This window comes from Siniperca chuatsi, linkage group LG20 (assembly GCF_020085105.1).
Source record: "Siniperca chuatsi isolate FFG_IHB_CAS linkage group LG20, ASM2008510v1, whole genome shotgun sequence".
NCBI classification, from domain to species: domain Eukaryota; kingdom Metazoa; phylum Chordata; class Actinopteri; order Centrarchiformes; family Sinipercidae; genus Siniperca; species Siniperca chuatsi.
Genome location: NC_058061.1, coordinates 20,645,446 through 20,664,991, shown reverse-complemented (window position 1 = coordinate 20,664,991; position 19,546 = coordinate 20,645,446).

The following is a 19,546-nucleotide window of genomic DNA, read 5'->3' as shown; positions in this document are numbered from 1 at the left end:
TCTTGTTTGCCAGTTGGTGGCACAAATGAAAGACGTGATAATGGGCTGCAGAGGAGAATAAGAGGTAACAACATTTGTGATAGAATCTTTTCAGAGCTCCTTTCTGACACTAACTTAATTTCTTCTGTACGGCAGATTTGTCTCCCAATGAGATCTCCATAAAGAAGGCCCTTGTCCTTTTCCAGTCAATGGAGTCCATGTTGCAGCAAGATGCTAAAGAAGGTGAGCAAGTTCTGTGAAACCCTACTGGCAAAATGCAAGTTTGTGTGAACCTTTTGTTCTTAACCTCACAATGTGGTTAATTAAGTGTTCAGTTTAATGGCTTTATCTGGCTTTTAATCACCTGATACTGGGAATCCAAACAAGTCTAATTAAAACGACCTTGACCGTACAATGTCAAGTATACAACTTTGTCTACTTAAAAATCATGCAAACAATTACAAAATAGTATACCAACATACCATGACATTGTGGATGCAGAAAGACCTCAATATTTGTTCTGTCTGGTCATATAAAACTACACTGGACTGGTGTTTTAGCGCAATTCTGTAGTCTGTTAAATGTTTAAGCTTTAGAAACAAAGTCTCTCGACAGTCAACTCTCCCAGCAGTGTGTCGAGTCTAGCGAAATTGAGAACGACTAAATTTCTTTTGGTTCTAAATTGTTAATGAAATGTCTTGCGTTTCAGTACAACTGGAAAGCAATGAAGTGGAAGCTAAGGCATCAATTGGCCACCAGAAACTTGTACAACGACCCCTGAACAGACCAACAGACATCAAAACTGAGGATGACAATCTACACAGCGACAACGTGACTGCAGCAGCAGCCGACAACGTGACGGCCAGCGACAACGTGACTGCAGCAGCAGCCGACAACGTGACGGCCAGCGACAACGTGACTGCAGCAGCAGCCGACAACGTGGACGGCCAGCGACAACGCGTGACTGCAGCAGCAGCCGACAACGTGACGGCCAGCGACAACGTGACTGCAGCAGCAGCCGACAACGTGACGGCCAGCGACAACGTGACTGCAGCAGCAGCCGACAACGTGACGGCCAGCGACAACGTGACTGCAGCAGCAGCCGACAACGTGACGGCCAGCGACAACGTGACTGCAGCAGCCGCCGACAACGTGACGGCCAGCGACAACGTGACTGCAGCAGCCGCCGACAACGTGACGGCCAGCGACAACGTGACTGCAGCAGCCGCCGACAACGTGACGGCCAGCGACAACGTGACTGCAGCAGCCGCCGACAGCGTGACGCAGCAGCGCGTGACGTGACGCAGCAGCAGCGCGACAAGCGACTGCAGCAGCGCCGACAACGTGAGCAGCCAGCGACAACGCGTGACTGCAGCAGCCGCCGACAACGTGACGGCCAGCGACAACGTGACTGCAGCAGCAGCAGCAGCGACAACGCGTGACGGCCAGCGACAACGTGACTGCAGCAGCAGCAGCCGCCGACAACGTGACGGCCAGCGACAACGTGACTGCAGCAGCAGCAGCCGCCGACAAGCGTGACGGCCAGCGACAACGTGACTGCAGCAGCAGCAGCCGCCGACAACGCGTGGCGGCCAGCGACAACGCGTGACTGCAGCAGCAGCAGCAGCAGCCGCCGACAACGTGACGGCCAGCGACAACGTGACTGCAGCAGCAGCAGCCGCCGACAACGTGACGGCCAGCGACAACGTGACTGCAGCAGCAGCAGCAGCCGCCGACAACGTGACGGCCAGCGACAACGTGACTGCAGCAGCAGCAGCAGCCGCCGACAACGTGACGCCGCCAGCGACGCGTGACTGCAGCAGCAGCAGCAGCCGCCGACAACGCGGTGCCAGCGACCGCGAACGTGACTGCAGCAGCAGCAGCAGCCGCCGACAGCGTGGACGGCCAGCGACAACGTGACTGCAGCAGCAGCAGCAGCCGCCGACAAGCGTGGACGGCCAGCGACAACGTGACTGCAGCAGCAGCAGCAGCCGCCGACAACGTGGACGGCCAGCGACAACGTGACTGCAGCAGCAGCAGCAGCCGCCGACAACGCGTGACGGCCAGCGACAACGTGACTGCAGCAGCAGCAGCAGCCGCCGACAACGTGACGGCCAGCGACAACGTGACTGCAGCAGCAGCAGCAGCCGCCGACAAGCGTGACGGCCAGCGACAACGTGACTGCAGCAGCAGCAGCAGCCGCCGACACACGCGTGGACGCCAGCGACAACGTGACTGCAGCAGCAGCAGCAGCCGCCGACAACGTGGACGGCCAGCGACAACGTGACTGCAGCAGCAGCAGCAGCCGCCGACAAGCGTGGACGGCCAGCGACAACGTGACTGCAGCAGCAGCAGCAGCCGCCGACAACGCGTGACGGCCAGCGACAACGTGACTGCAGCAGCAGCAGCAGCCGCCGACGACAGCGTGACGGCCAGCGACAACGTGACTGCAGCAGCAGCAGCAGCCGCCGACGCCAGCGACAACGCGACTGCAGCAGCAGCAGCCAGCGACAACGTGACTGCAGCAGCAGCAGCAGCAGCAGCCGACAACGTGACGGCCAGCGACAACGTGACTGCAGCAGCAGCAGCAGCCGCCCGACAACGTGACGGCCAGCGACAACGTGACTGCAGCAGCAGCAGCAGCCGCCGACAACGTGACGGCCAGCGACAACGTGACTGCAGCAGCAGCAGCAGCCGCCGACAGCGTGGACGGCCAGCGACAACGTGACTGCAGCAGCAGCAGCAGCCGCCGACAACGTGACGGCCAGCGACAAGCGTGACTGCAGCAGCAGCAGCAGCCGCCGACAACGTGGACGGCCAGCGACAACGCGTGACTGCAGCAGCAGCAGCAGCCGCCGACAACGTGACGGCCAGCGACAACGTGACTGCAGCAGCAGCAGCAGCCGCCGACAGCGTGGACGGCCAGCGACAAGCGTGACTGCAGCAGCAGCAGCAGCCGCCGACAGCGTGGACGGCCAGCGACAACGTGACTGAGCAGCAGCAGCAGCAGCCGCCGACAACGCGGACGGCCAGCGACAACGTGACTGCAGCAGCAGCAGCAGCCGCCCGACAGCGTGACGGCCAGCGACAACGTGACTGCAGCAGCAGCAGCAGCAGCCGCCCGACAGCGTGGACGGCCAGCGACAACGTGACTGCAGCAGCAGCAGCAGCCGCCGACAACGTGGACGGCCAGCGACAACGTGACTGCAGCAGCAGCAGCAGCCGCCGACAACGTGGACGGCCAGCGACAACGCGTGACTGCAGCAGCAGCAGCAGCCGCCCGACAACGTGACGGCCAGCGACAACGTGACTGCAGCAGCAGCAGCAGCCGCCGACAACGTGACGGCCAGCGACAACGCGTGACTGCAGCAGCAGCAGCAGCCGCCGACAACGTGGACGGCCAGCGACAACGTGACTGCAGCAGCAGCAGCAGCCGCCGACAACGCGGACGGCCAGCGACAACGTGACTGCAGCAGCAGCAGCAGCCGCCGACAACGTGGACGGCCAGCGACAACGTGACTGCAGCAGCAGCAGCAGCCGCCGACAACGTGACGGCCAGCGACAACGTGACTGCAGCAGCAGCAGCAGCCGCCGACAACGTGGACGGCCAGCGACAACGCGTGACTGCAGCAGCAGCAGCAGCCGCCCGACAAGCGTGGACGGCCAGCGACAAGCGTGACTGCAGCAGCAGCAGCAGCCGCCGACAACGTGGACGGCCAGCGACAACGTGACTGCAGCAGCAGCAGCAGCCGCCCGACAGCGTGGACGCCAGCGACAACGTGACTGCAGCAGCAGCAGCAGCCGCCCGACAACGTGGACGGCCAGCGACAACGTGACTGCAGCAGCAGCAGCAGCCGCCGACAACGCGTGACGGCCAGCGACAACGCGTGACTGCAGCAGCAGCAGCAGCCGCCGACAACGTGGACGGCCAGCGACAACGTGACTGCAGCAGCAGCAGCAGCCGCCGACAACGTGGACGGCCAGCGACAACGTGACTGCAGCAGCAGCAGCAGCCGCCGACAACGTGACGGCCAGCGACAACGTGACTGCAGCAGCAGCAGCAGCCGCCGACAACGCGTGACGGCCAGCGACAACGTGACTGCAGCAGCAGCAGCAGCCGCCGACAACGCGTGGACGGCCAGCGACAACGTGACTGCAGCAGCAGCAGCAGCCGCCGACAGCGTGACGGCCAGCGACAAGCGTGACTGCAGCAGCAGCAGCAGCCGCCGACAGCGTGGACGGCCAGCGACAACGTGACTGCAGCAGCAGCAGCAGCCGCCGACAACGTGGACGGCCAGCGACAACGTGACTGCAGCAGCAGCAGCAGCCGCCGACAACGCGTGACGGCCAGCGACAACGCGTGACTGCAGCAGCAGCAGCAGCCGCCGACAACGTGACGGCCAGCGACAACGTGACTGCAGCAGCAGCAGCAGCCGCCGACAACGTGGACTGGCCAGCGACAACGTGACTGCAGCAGCAGCAGCAGCCGCCGACAACGTGACGGCCAGCGACAACGTGACTGCAGCAGCAGCAGCAGCCGCCGACAACGTGACGGCCAGCGACAACGTGACTGCAGCAGCAGCAGCAGCCGCCGACAACGTGACGGCCAGCGACAACGTGACTGCAGCAGCAGCAGCAGCCGCCGACAACGTGACGGCCAGCGACAACGTGACTGCAGCAGCAGCAGCAGCCGCCGACAACGTGACGGCCAGCGACAACGTGACTGCAGCAGCAGCAGCAGCGCCCGACAACGTGACGGCCAGCGACAACGTGACTGCAGCAGCAGCAGCAGCCGCCGACAAGCGTGACGGCCAGCGACAACGTGACTGCAGCAGCAGCAGCAGCCGCCGACAAGCGTGACGCCAGCGACAACGTGACTGCAGCAGCAGCAGCAGCCGCCGACAACGTGGACGGCCAGCGACAACGTGACTGCAGCAGCAGCAGCAGCCGCCGACAACGCGTGACGGCCAGCGACAACGTGACTGCAGCAGCAGCAGCAGCCGCCGACAACGCGTGACGGCCAGCGACAACGTGACTGCAGCAGCAGCAGCAGCCGCCGACAAGCGTGGACGGCCAGCGACAACGCGTGACTGCAGCAGCAGCAGCAGCCGCCGACAACGTGACGGCCAGCGACAACGTGACTGCAGCAGCAGCAGCAGCCGCCGACAAGCGTGACGGCCAGCGACAACGCGACTGCAGCAGCAGCAGCAGCAGCCGCCGACAACGTGACGGCCAGCGACAACGTGACTGCAGCAGCAGCAGCAGCCGCCGACAACGTGGACGGCCAGCGACAACGTGACTGCAGCAGCAGCAGCAGCCGCCCGACAACGTGGACGGCCAGCGACAACGTGACTGCAGCAGCAGCAGCCGCCCGACAACGTGGACGGCCAGCGACAACGCGTGACTGCAGCAGCAGCAGCAGCCGCCGACAACGGACGGCCAGCGACACGTGACGTGACTGCAGCAGCAGCAGCCGCCGACAACGCGGACTGGCCAGCGACAACGTGACTGCAGCAGCAGCAGCCGCCGACAACGTGACGGCCAGCGACAACGCGTGACTGCAGCAGCAGCAGCAGCCGCCGACAACGTGACGGCCAGCGACAACGCGTGACTGCAGCAGCAGCAGCCGCCGACAACGTGGACGGCCAGCGACAACGTGACTGCAGCAGCAGCAGCCGCCGACAAGCGTGACGGCCAGCGACAACGTGACTGCTGCAGCAGCAGCCGCCCGACAGCGTGACGGCCAGCGACAACGCGTGACTGCTGCAGCAGCAGCCGCCGACAACGCGTGGACGGCCAGCGACAACGCGTGACTGCTGCAGCCGCAGCCGCCGACAACGTGACGGCCAGCGACAACGTGACTGCTGCAGCCGCAGCCGACAACGTGACTGCCGCAGCCGACAACGTGACGGCCAGCGACAACGTGACTGCAGCTGCAGCAGCCGCCGACAACTTGACTGCTGCAGCAAGAAATGCAAGAGCACTAAGAGCAGTAGTGATAACAAGAGACGACAACGTGACGGCCGCCGGAGCAGCAAGAACCCCAGAACCGATCACAAACTCCACTGTGATCACATGATTGTCTCACGCGGTCACATCATGAGGCAACTAAAATATGGGACTAGGTTTGAGGAACCATGCGAGAGTTAATTTTGCATTTAAGATGTTTCTGCATGTACCCATTTTTATCTGTCTCTGATTTTAAATAAAACTCAAACTGATCTTTTTGGTTTCCTTATTTTTCCAGATATTAGTGTATAGGTTAAATGACAGCTATGCTTAGTTTCTTTCAAATCCCTATATTGTTTCATATTCATGACTTTTAACGTGCTGTAGTTTAAACCAGATACCAGTTGCATCAATTCACTTAAACTGTTGCTGCTGCCAGGATATTGACAGTGACTAGAGTACCTGGCACAGGAGTCTTGTCAAAATGTACTTATGTCTACAGCATTAATATGTAGACCTGATTTGCTCATTTTCAGTATCCTACACAATTGTATTGTTGCAGCGTATTCCTGCTTTGTCAGAAACGTCGTGACCCCTCACTTTATTGCAACACTGCCTAACTATGGGGGTCCTAAAGTGACACGGGAAATAAGCATAAATTACAAATGGAAAGAGACAATGCCGTAATTGCGTGACACAGTCCTTTCACATAAAGGAGATGTGAAAATCAATCATCTAACTGCCAGAAAGCAAAGGTGTAGTTCACCAAAATGGTGAACTATTCCTTTAAGCAGGCCTCCAAAAATAATAGGGAGCAATCAGCCCTACCTGGATGAGCTATAAAAATGATACATGGTACAGAAGAAAAGCACTCATCCAGGCCGCTATTTATTCTTCCTGCTGCCATCAGGTAAGCACTATTGATGCATCAAGGCACAACTTTTATTCTCTTTAAGGCTAGTGAAGTCTGCAGGGCACAGGGGCGAGTAGTACTGTTCACATAAATCCCAGCATATAACTTGGTCCTCCTTCAACCTGAGCAGATCTAATCAACCACAATAACAGCAAACACCTGTGTGGGTCTGCAGGGCAATAATATCTATAATACATTCTATTTATCTATCATAGGCCATGTTGTTCTGTCTGTTCACCACTTTGGTCCACACTGAAATATACCAACAACTATTACATGGATTGCTATTGCATTTGCTACACATATTTTCAATGTTCCCTGAGGATACATTCTGACGACTTTAGTGACCCCCTGACTGTTCCTTTCCTTTTTTTCCATTTTTAGTTGTTGCCATCTTCCCAGTTACAGCCTTTATTGCTTCCATAGCTGTCTGAAGAGGAGTAGTGACATTTTTTAATGGAGCTTTCTCAGGAGCTTGTATTTAATGAATGCCAAGAGGAGGGCCTTTACTGATGGTAATAGGGAGGAGGTGAGGGCAATCCAGGCTGACCTGAAGGTGAAGATCAGGGAGACTTCAGACCGACTGGCAGCAGAGGAGTTGAAGGCAGCCTGGACAGGGCCAACAAACTTAATCTGTTCTTTAACAGATTCGACACACCGGCTCCTGCTCATCCCCCCTCTAACTCAGCTACCGTCGGCCCTCAGACTCCTCTGAATCCTCTGCTCCTCCCTCGTCCATCTTCCCGGGAGAGTCCTACTCCCCCCTCAACTGGCTCTCAGGCTAACGGCCCAAGCACGGTGACGATCATATTTCTTTACTTCTCCGGTGCTTTCAACACCATCCGGCCAGCCCTGCTGGGTGAGAAGCTGGCAGCGAAGCAGGTGGAGGCCCCCCTTGTGTCCTGGATTGTTGACTACCTGACTGGCAGACCACAGCACGTGCATCTGCAGCACTGTGTGTCGGACTGCACGGTCAGCAACACTTGGGCCCCTCAGGGGACTGTCCTCTCTCCCTTCCTCTTCACCATCTACACCACAGACTTCAGCTACCACACAGAGTCCTGCCACCTTCAGAAGTTTTCTGATGACTCTGCTGTGGTGGGATGTATCAGCGGTGGTGATGAGACTGAGTACAGAGCTGTGGTGGGGAACTTTGTCTCATGTTGTGAGCAGAACCATCTGCAGCTCAATGCGACAAAGTCTAAGGAGCTGGTGGTAGATCTCTGAAGGGCCATGGCACCATTGACTCGGTTTCCATCCAGGGGTCAGTGTGGACATTGTAATGGATGACAAGTACCTGGGAGTACACATGGACAATAAATTGGACTGGACTAAGAACACTCAAGCACTTTACAGGAAGGGCCAGAGCGGCCTCTATTTCCTGAGGAGGCTGACGTCCTTCAACATCTGCCGGACAATGCCGAGGATGTTTTATGAGTCTGTGGTGGCCAGTGCTATCCTGTATGCTGTTGCATGCTGGGGCAGCAGGCTGAGGGTAGCGGACGCTAACAGACTCAACAAACTGATCCGTAAGGCCAGTGACATTGTGGGGGTGGAGCTGGACTCTCTGGCGGTGGTGTCAGAGAGGAGGATGCTGGCCAAACTACATGCCATCTTGGACAGTGTCTCCCACCCACTCCATGACGCGCTGGTCAAACAAAGGAGTACCTTCAGTGAAAGACTCATCCCCCCAAAAAGCACCACAGAGCGCCACAGGAAGTCATTCCTGCCTGTGGCCATCAAACTCCTCAAACTCTTTAACTCCTCCCTCTGAGTGTCAGTCTGTATGACCCTAAGTCACTAAACTGGACATTGGACCATTAACATCACTGCAATACTTGAAATATTGTGCAGTATTCTCTGTTTAATACTCCTATGCAATATACTCTTTTCAGTTTAAAATTCCCTATTTATTGATATTTATTCATACTTCTATTACTGCTGTGCAATATCCACCGTCCCATAATCATCTTAATAAGCTACACTTAACTTGACAGTACATGTTACTTATATTATTACATTGTATTATTATACCGTACATACTTATCAACCTATCTACCTCTAAATCCACTTTGGTACTATGCTACGTCAGTCTATGTGACTGCCGTCATTCCACTTAGCATCTGACCCTGATCTTCATGTATACTGAGTCTGTTACATCTACTGCAGTCGTCGTGGATCCTTTGACAGTTACTAGCTGACATTCTAACATGTCATGTGCATGCAACTTACAGTAACGTACTGCGCAGGACTGAACTGCGCTGACTCAGTGACAGTCTAGCACGACTAGTACGAAGCTTCCAGTCACTCATGATGCACGACTGCCAGTTATCAGTCTGCTACACTGTCGAACCACTGGCTATCAGAACTGCAGCACATTCAGCTAGTTTGCAGTAGCTATACTGTGCACAGACTGCAATTCAAGCAGAGCTAATCATGCAAATACTGACTGCAGGATTGAGGCCACAACGTCACATATGAACACAAGGCAGAGTACTAACGCATGCAACACTTGATGTAGTACTAGAATGAGCGTGAATTCAGTACTATAACATTCGACTAGCTAGCTTGACGAATTGTACTGACTACATTGCTATTACAGTGTGCTTGAGATCAGCTAGTATCAGCAAGTGAGACTGCAGCAGTGATCACCAGTGCTAGCAGAGGCTTATTGACCTGACGACAGATGGCTGACCTTGGTGCGCAGCGAAGTTACATGACTAGCTAAGCGACTGTGACGTCAAGCACATTCACACTGCGATGACAGAGCTCAGCACATGGCGAACTGTAAGTAGCAGCATAATGCTGAGCCGAATCAGAGATGCTGCAGCTCATGACAGCTCGAGCAACTGCAGCTGATGAAGAGCAATAGTGCTGCATAATTGCTATCGATGCAGCATTGTCTACACTGCAGAGCAAGCTTTCAGTGGTCCGACGCATACGAGCATACTAAGTGTCGCGACAAATGAAGCTTGAAGGTCAGATGTGAGCAATGCCGTAATGCTGACCTTTGAGCTCTAACTTTTCGTGCATTAACGACAATGACTTGGAGCTACAGCCTGATCTGTCATAAGCTTCACGCGACAAGCGTGACTGCAGCAGCAGCCGACAGCGTGACGCCAGCGACGCGTGACTGCAGCAGCAGCCCAGCGTGACGGCCAGCGACAAGCGTGACTGCAGCAGCAGCCGACAACGTGACGGCCAGCGACAAGCGTGACTGCAGCAGCAGCCGACAAGCGTGGACGGCCAGCGACAGCGTGACTGCAGCAGCAGCCCGACAGCGTGACGGCCAGCGACAACGCGTGACTGCAGCAGCGGCCCGACAGCGTGACGGCCAGCGACAGCGTGACTGCAGCAGCAGCCGACACAGCGCCAGCGACAACGCGTGACTGCAGCAGCGACAACGTGACTGCAGCAGCAGCCGACAGCGCGGACGGCCTGAGCGTGACCAGCGCCGACAGCGTGACGACAGCAGCGTGCAGCCGACAACGTGACTGCAGCGGCCAGCGACAACGTGACTGCAGCAGCAGCCGACAACGTGACTGCAGCGGCCAGCGACAACGTGACGGCCAGCGACAACGTGACTGACTGCTGCAGCAAGAAATGCAAGAGCACTAAGAGCAGTAGTGATAACAAGAGACGACAACGTGACGGCCGCCGGAGCAGCAAGAACCCCAGAACCTATCACAAACTCCACTGTGATCACATGATTGTCTCACGCGGTCACATCAAGAGGCAACTGAAATATGGGACTAGGTTTGAGGAACCATGCGAGAGTTAATTTTGCATTTAAGATGTTTCTGCATGTACCCATTTTTCTGTCTCTGATTTTTAAATAAATCTCAAACTGATCTTTTTGGTTTCCTTATTTTTCCAGATATTAGTGTATAGGTTAAATGACAGCTATGCTTAGTTTCTTTCAAATCCCTATATTGTTTCATATTCATGACTTTTAACGTGCTGTAGTTTAAACCAGATACCAGTTGCATCAATTCACTTAAACTGTTGCTGCTGCCAGGATATTGACAGTGACTAGAGTACCTGGCACAGGAGTCTTGTCAAAATGTACTTATGTCTGCAGCATTAATATATAGACCTGATTTGCTCATTTTCAGTATCCTACACAATTGTATTGTTGCAGCGTATTCCTGCTTTAAGTTATTAGAAATGTATAAATGTAATTATTATATTCCAATCTATAACTTCTGTAGTCCTGTGTTAGCGAGCAGGATTCTGATAAAGCCATTGAATCTGAGGACAGGGATGATGAAGTTGAGTTTGCCAATTGCACTGGAGTCTGATTCATCCATGGAGAAACGATCCTGATGAATGGAAATCCAAGAATGGGCAAATTGTCTGGTCTCCCACTCTTACTGAGACACTATGTTACTTTACAGACAAAGGTGTGAATTGTAGCAATTTTTTTTTTTCTTAAATTTTGAGTGTCCAGAAGAGATCCTAGATTCTGTGTACAGTAACTAAAAAAAAGTACATGGGTATTTTAGGGTACACATATTCACCATTAACTAGTTGCTTATTAGCATGTATATTAGTAGCATGTTGGGTGTGATGTGAGTCGATCGGCTGGACCTGGTCAACAGCCTTGCAGCAGCGTTCTGGACCATTTGTAGATGGTCCAGGGATGACTTGCTGAGGCAGGTAAAAAGGGAATTACACTAGTGTAGCTGGAATGATATAATAGCTTGAGTGATCATCTCTAGGTCAGGTTGTGATACAACAGCCCTGAGTTTTGCAATATTTCATATGAAACATGTACGGGTCAATGAATTGATGCGTTTGTCAAAGTACATAGCCTGATCAAAATACAACACCGTTATTCAAGGTATGACCCCTAATATGTGTGGGACCAGACACATGTTGAATAAAATTAAAGGATTCAGTGACATTAAGAAAATCAGCAGCAAAGCTGCAAAAAACATCGACGTGAATATTAAAATCACCAACCGTAAAAACTCAGTCCGAGGATAAATTCAGACATGAAAGCGCTATTAGAACCAGGGGGTCAGTAAATTAAAATGAAGTAAAATTTGAACAATCAACTTTGGTCATCTGTAGTTCAAACAGGGAGAAAACCCCACGCTCACCATCCAACTTGAAAGGCAGTTCCTGAAAACCACAGCTAGAACTCCACCCTGGCCCGAGGTCCTGGGAGTGCTAATAAAAGTATCATCACACAGTTCGATTAGGGGGCCATATTCCATGCTCCTCGCCAAGAAACGGGCTGGCACTGGAAACATTGGCCTGGGAAGAAACTGGAGAGGTAGAGGGAGATTCCAGGGTGTGTGTCTAGAGTGTAAACAGTCATTCACATGGAGAGGACTGTAGTTTGACACTTATTAACCCACACATATTCCTGTTTTCTAAAGATGCCTCCTCTTTACGCTTAGTAAATCCATTATTCTGTACATGCACACCCCCCCTCCTCACTCTCTCTCTCTCTCACACACAGAGACTCACACATACTAGTATTTTTGTTCTGAATTTTTTGAAAGACAGCTAACCAGCCATGAGCAGCTGCTGTCAGACTCTCCGTGTCCGTGCTGGAAACACACTGGAGCTTTGACAGTCAGAAGCACAGTCATGGCCCTTTGTAAAAGTTTCTGTGTTGTAGCTGAGCTAACATTAGCGGTTCAGAGAGGCTAATCATTGCCATATCCAAGACTGTCATAATTCAAAACAAAATTTCCCCCCTGGCATTTAGTATATAGAAAATAATTAATGTTGTGTTTTTTTCATAAAAAACAACAGTGGCATTATCAGTGATGTGCTGGCCATCTGGCATATCGGGACAAATCCCGGTCGGCCGCCGCATCGGTGGGCCTTCCAAAAAATCCCCTTTTTACCTGCTGTCCAGGCTCCGTCTGTCTCTTAAGAATATATCATCGGCCCACTTTGTTCCTGTCATTCGTGAGAGCCGAGCGTGCTGCGTGCTTGTTTCCGGACTGGGCTCACTGGCCAATCACAACCGAGTTAGTTCAACTTGTGCTTACGTCATAGGCTCTGCCAAAGCCTGCTCCATTGCTACTGTTGGAGCTGTAAAACGGTGGATAAATAGTTTTGAGCATCACAACTCCCGCAAAATAAGAATCAGAATATGATCCATTCGGTCTTATAGCATTTGGAAATTTCAGAAGAGCCGCATGATTGAATTATTTTATCCCATGGATGTGCTATTTATAACTGGATACCAGACCCCAAAATGGCACCTATTCATTCCAATGAGAATTGCTCGCCTGACGCATACACCAAAATCATTTTCTATCTTCCGGGTTTACTTCCAGGGTATGCAGCCCACTGAATATCGACCAAAATCGATCAAAAATTCATAACAGAAAGAGTCATAACTGACCTTGTTTGAGGTGTCCTGTCAACAGTTTTACAGACATCTCTTTTATAATGGTGGCCTATGGGGAAAATGCTGCCACTGGAAAAAATTGGAAGCAAAGCTAAGCAGCGGTGCTGTATCCAGTTCTTATTATACATCCATGTTTTATCCCCATTCAAGTTAGTGGCGGGCTAAACTGGAAGTTAAGTCTCTGGTGCACATTCTGCAAAAGTAGCTAGCAGCAGTGAGATGGCCAGCAAGAAGGATGGACAAGAAAATGTGAAAAAGTAAAGGAAGGGCCGAAAAAATTAGACAAAAAAGGTAGCAGGAAATTGACATACTGTTTGGGCATCAGCATCCTCAAGTGGCCAACAGCATTTTTGAGGAGTAGACTGGAGCGGTAAGATGCACGTTAAATTGTTTATCACATTTTGTGTGATGTTTTAAGGTAAATAACACTTATTTTATTATCTTTCTCTAATTTTCACCTACTGACAACAAATGAAAAGATATCCTAAAATATATACGATGTCCTAAAATAAAAACATAACATACGTAATTATATTACCCCCAAAATTGGAACTATACTGTACATATTTAATCAACCGTTATCGCCCCACCAACTGCTGCCCCCCGGGCCGGTCTCAGTTGATAAGTCCTGGGCTGAATTTCTGGTGGCTGGTGGGTTCGTGTGTCCATCTGCATTGGCTGAAACAAACCAATGGACACTCAGGAAATCACTGTGGACCTGCCCTTCATCTTACACTGCAGAAAAACACTACAGTTTTCAATGAGTTGACATGGAGAGGAAAGAGAAAGTCTGTGAAAGAACACATATTAAAGAAGAAGAAGCAGAAGACGAGGGGAGAAAATGGCGAAGAAGTACATAGTTAGTGAAGTAGCAGCGAGTTTGGAGAGCAGCGACGAGGATGAAGGAGGAGTTTCAGAGCCTGAAGGGTTTGATTCTGACAATGAAGAGGAATACCTAAAATAATAGGCATCAGTTTGAAGACGGGTAAGTGTATTTATTTTACAAAACCCTTGTTTACTATATCACAGTAATAGTGCACTTCGTGCTAAGCTAAATGTGACCATCTTGGCTAAAAAAAAGTTACGTAAAATTAGTCGCAAACTTTGACAAAATTGACTGAATAAAAGTTATTTCTTTCTGTAAAAGTGAGCATCACTTACAAATAGTAGAGATCAGAGGTTTTCAAAGTCTGACACTATGGGCCACCCCTCAGAAAAAGAAAAAGGCGTCCCCTCACCCCCACTTATTTTATTTTTATTGCTTAATTTTGCACAATTCTTGGATCATGATTATGTTATATGATACCATAGACATTCAACAATTTCATAACTTCAGACTACACCAAATACATAAAAATGTCTGTCCTAAGGCATGTATTAGTTTCTGACTCTGGGTAGTGGGAAAAACAGTAACATTACCCAAAACTAACGTACTGTATCGCTGAACTATCTCTTTATCCAAATCACACACATTTAGGCTATTCTATGTGATCTCTTTTAGATAACAAATGTAATAACTAATGTCATTTGTTTCACTTCCATTCACACTTTGAAAAGCTGAATAAAGGCACCAATGTCAAAGAGCTGAACATTTTGATATTTGAATGGTTTCTGTAGTAGGCAGAAGTAGAAGTTGACCAGAAAAACGTACGGAAGAAGAATTAGAAGTCAGAATAATAAAGAGCGAGAAGAACAATAGTGGTTGAAAGCTGAATCAGCAATGTTTAGTAAATCCAATTAAGGAGCTTTAATTAACGTTTAGCATTTGCTGTATTAGGCTACACATAATAAAATAATAGTACTCCCCGGTGTGAATATAATGGCACATTGTATTTTTTCAGCTTGTGTTTAAAAGAAAGATTCTTCACACCTCTCAAGTCATATATTACCTTTTATATTAAACAGGAGATAAAAGTGACAAAACAGCAGGTGAAAAATCTAAATGAACAGATGATACAAAGTGCTAAGACTAGTCAAGGCCAGACCACAAAATATGAACTGTGATTTAGTATTTTCAAAGCAGAATAAGTTTTAACAGTGGAATCAGTGAGAACCTCTGCTTTCTACCAACACATTACACAAGAACAAATCCTGTTTGGAAAGTGCCAATACAAGCCAGGCTGTAATTTTCAAAAGATGCATAGTCCTTGTATTACCCAGGGATTCGCAGGGTCTCTTAACAGGTGGAGGCAGTGGAGAAGCTGCCCTTGACCACTTCATTGGACAGATTATTTGTTGGCAGAATCTCCCACCTGGTCCAGAATTTGACCAGATTGGTCAATTCACCAGGTGATGCTGGGGATTAAGCAAAAAATTATTAAATGAAGGGTTGCTACAATTAATAAAAGCAACTCAGAATATTTTTAGCATTTATAGTAGTAAACTAATGCATCATATTTGTTATCTGTAATGTAACAAATAATTGTATATAGCTTTTTTTTGTTTTGCATATTAAAAAAAAAGTATCTTTGCACATCTATGTGTTGGACAGGTGTGTTGGAGTGGAGTAGAAAGCAAAATCAAAGAGCAGAGTCCGGCTCACAGGTTGGTAAGATCAGAAATGTAAGATGCCAGGTCATATCTGACCTATGACCGGAAAGGTTATTTGAATAAAGTTTGTAAGTGACTCTACTCTTTGGATTTGCTATATACTCCAGTCTGATGCACCTGTCCTACACATACAGGTGGGCAAAGATGCTCTTTTAAATAATAAATAATAATAATAATAAATTGAACAATTTCTATAACTACCTGTTTAAAAAGTAACTTGCCACTTACAAATACAAACTTCAGGTGACTAATTTACTTTAATAGTATGCTGGCATGATTTCTAACTCTGTAAACATATCGTTTTCAATGAAGTGACGAAGATAATCTGATACGCAGCATTTCGTGTCAACTGAACAATCATCGTCATCATCAGGAGGTCAGGTGATGCATTGAAGAATGACCTACATTGACAGCAATAAAACATCATGGGAAAGACTAATCATTTTGCCACTTTATCATGGCTTCTTACATCATACATTTGGTCTGACTTTTGTGCTCTATTGTGGTTATTCATTGACCACCGGATACATCAAAGTCACCAAATGTCACTTTGGAAAACTGGTTACAAACCCCCAGAGCACTAAGACAAATTCAGGGTCATTATGAGGTACAGTATGTGAAAAGCGTACAAATAACGTTGAAAAGTATCAAAGTTTCCCTTCACAAATACTTAGCAGTCTTCTACTGGCACATTAACTAAATCATCATTTTCTAATATGAAAAATGTTTACAATTACCTATAACATCAAAATAATGACATTGTACTAGGGGATATGGTAACCGGACTCTGGTGTGAAAGAATATGTCTTAAAGGGACAGTTCACCTGAAAATGAAAAATGCATATTTTCCCTCTTACCTGTAGTGCTGTTTATCAATCTCGATTGTTTTGGTGTGAGTTTCTGAGCGTTGGAGATATCGGCCGTAGAGATGTCTGCCTTCTCTCGAATATAATGACTATGTGGCACTAGATTGGCGCTTGTGGTGCTCAAAGCGGTTGTTGTGAGCAGTTTCATGTAGGAACTATTTTCTTTCTACCATGGTCCCTACATGAAACTGCTCACAACAACATCCACTGCTCGCACTTCAGGAAGAAGCAGGGCCGCTGTGTCAGGTCGTTGGGTCAGCTATGCCCACATTAGTGTCTCTTTAAGACCACGTCTGAACTGCTTCATTTGTCTTAATGACAATAATGGACAGAAGGTGGAACACATTATGTCATTCTTTATCCCAAAGCAAGTTCTGAGGAAGAGATTAAGTTCTGCAAACATGTCACCATTTCCTTAAATTTCGCGCACAGCATGGACCAACATCTTCTCAAAAAGCCATCTTCGGTTATTTCCAGCTAGGCAAGGGAAGTCCCAGGTGTAGGCCAATTCCTCCACACTTCTTTTATTCTTTTATCAGAGAGTCGGAGTCCCCTTCCAGCTTAAAGACACAGAGGGAAGTAAAAGAGGAAATAGAAAGAAAAGATGTGTGAAGACGGACATTACAGAACGGGTGTAGAAGCCTGATTGTTTCCTGGATGTCCAGGTCTGGACAGTCCTCTAGTGTTACAATTGCAGTTTCAGGACTTCCTCCAAGCAGGACATGAACAACAGCAGGGCTAAGCCCTGACAGGCATTGTCCTTCATGAATGAAGGAGTGCCCCACCATTCTTCCTGCCATGATGAACATGAACATTTCACTTTCCACAAGAAAGTGAGAGGCTGAGGGCACTAAATGGCCTGGCTCTCCATCAAAGATCAGTGTAAAATCAGCGTTTGCTGTATAAGAAATGTATAATTTTAGACAAACAAAATGTAAAATACTAAATTAAACACAACCATTCAGTGCAAACACAGTGGATTATAAATGGGATTTAATTTTTTTTTATATATACAGTATTTGCTATAACCTTTCAGGGTCAAGCAAACAAACATAAAAAACATAACAAAATTACAGTATTTATTTTATTAAATTCTTGTGGTTAAAAGATTATTCTTTTAACCACAAGAATTTAATAAAATAACACTTGCTACTGACAAGTCATCTTACACATAGCTGCAGTCTACATACCAAAGTTGATGCAAAACCCAGACTTCAGCTTGTCAGTGCAAGAAAAAGCGACTTATACCCTCTCCAATGGCTGCATCACCTGTAACACAATGCAGGGTTTGATATAGTAAAAGCAATACTTCAAGTAGTCCTTGATTCGTGTGACATGTAATTGAAGTTACCTTTAAGTTTGCAATTCAGGGGTCATACCCAGTCCACATTCTGTTTCTTATAAAAACAGAAGAGTGCAGCATCCTGTTCAGCAGGGCTTATTCTAATATCCATGCTGAGAAGTAAGGGATCTTTCTTTTCCTGAATGCTGAGAATAGAATCCATGAAACTGAGACATGGCCTTGGTAGGTTCTTGTATGGTGAGCCACTCTAGTAAGAGATCAAATGAAAATGTAACCAATTTCTAAGACCACGCTTTCATGTAAGGCTTGCCTGTAAAGACAGCAAGCTCTGAAAAATACATTTTGCATGTAGATTCAAATGAGCCTTGCTAAGGCATACACAAACTAACATTAACAATTCATGCATTAAATTAAGAATGTGAGTCAATGAGAGAACCACTCTGGTACCTCAGTGCTGAGTGAAAATCCATTACGATCAATCAAATTTGTCTTCAGTGTTAAATATCAATGGCATTGCATAGCTCTAAATTATGCAAGAGGAACAAGACTGCTGAGCACTGACTGACTTTTAATCTGCAACTTTTGGAAAGAGTAGTTGACTGTATCCCTTAGCAAGGATACACATTTATAAAAGTAAAGTATGTTAAAATCTGTTGTAATAGATAACTGCTATGCTATTTACCAAAGTAGCACTGTGTAATAATGTTTTGCATGATCGGATAAAATGTAGGCTATGCCATGTGGCATGCGAATCTTTACTGCATTGCACCACCACGGTTTACCCTCCATAACATTCTTGCCCTGCTAACCCTGGCAGGCGTTGCCGCTTGCTCTTCAATGTCCGTACTCCTATGCAACACCTCATTTCCTTCACTGCCCACATTCACAATTTTATATGCCTCTATCCTATTTGTATAACTGCTTTAATGTTTTACATCTGCCGGTAAGTACATACAATAAAAATTAATTACAGTATATACTGTACCTTTCCCCACACAAAGCAGCATGTACCTGAACTGGTGGTGAATTTAGCAAGAACCACTGCGTTAATTATTACTTTGTGTTTTCCAACAAACCATTTGCCCTAATCAGGAATTTCATTTCATTCTTACATTGTCTCTAACCATGCTCACTGTCATCCTCCACATTAGCCAGGTTATCATCATTGTCAACATCAATGATGTTGCAGGACTTGATGTGTTCCATCGGGAGCTGCAGTGGAATGTTCCTCCACACTTCTGGCACATTGCTTTAGGCATGCCACTGAATACTTCATTGGTTAGTTGGAAAGGAGTTACATATATATACATATATACGTTTATAGTTAACCAGTTAACCTTAAATTATAATATTAATGGCTAGATGAATACATTCATTTGGTTAATTTTACTTAAAAAACAAACCTCCTCTAATTGTTGCTGTTTTTGCAGTATGAAATACTGAATATTTTTCAGCCTCTAGGCCTCCTCTGATTAATCAGAATCAGAAATACTTTATTGATCCCCGAGGGGAAGCTCTTTGAAAATGAATCAAATAAAACATTTCCTGAAAAGCATTATCTGGTTGAACTGCATATGCATACCTGTAACGGTGGTCGCACGTGGGCATCA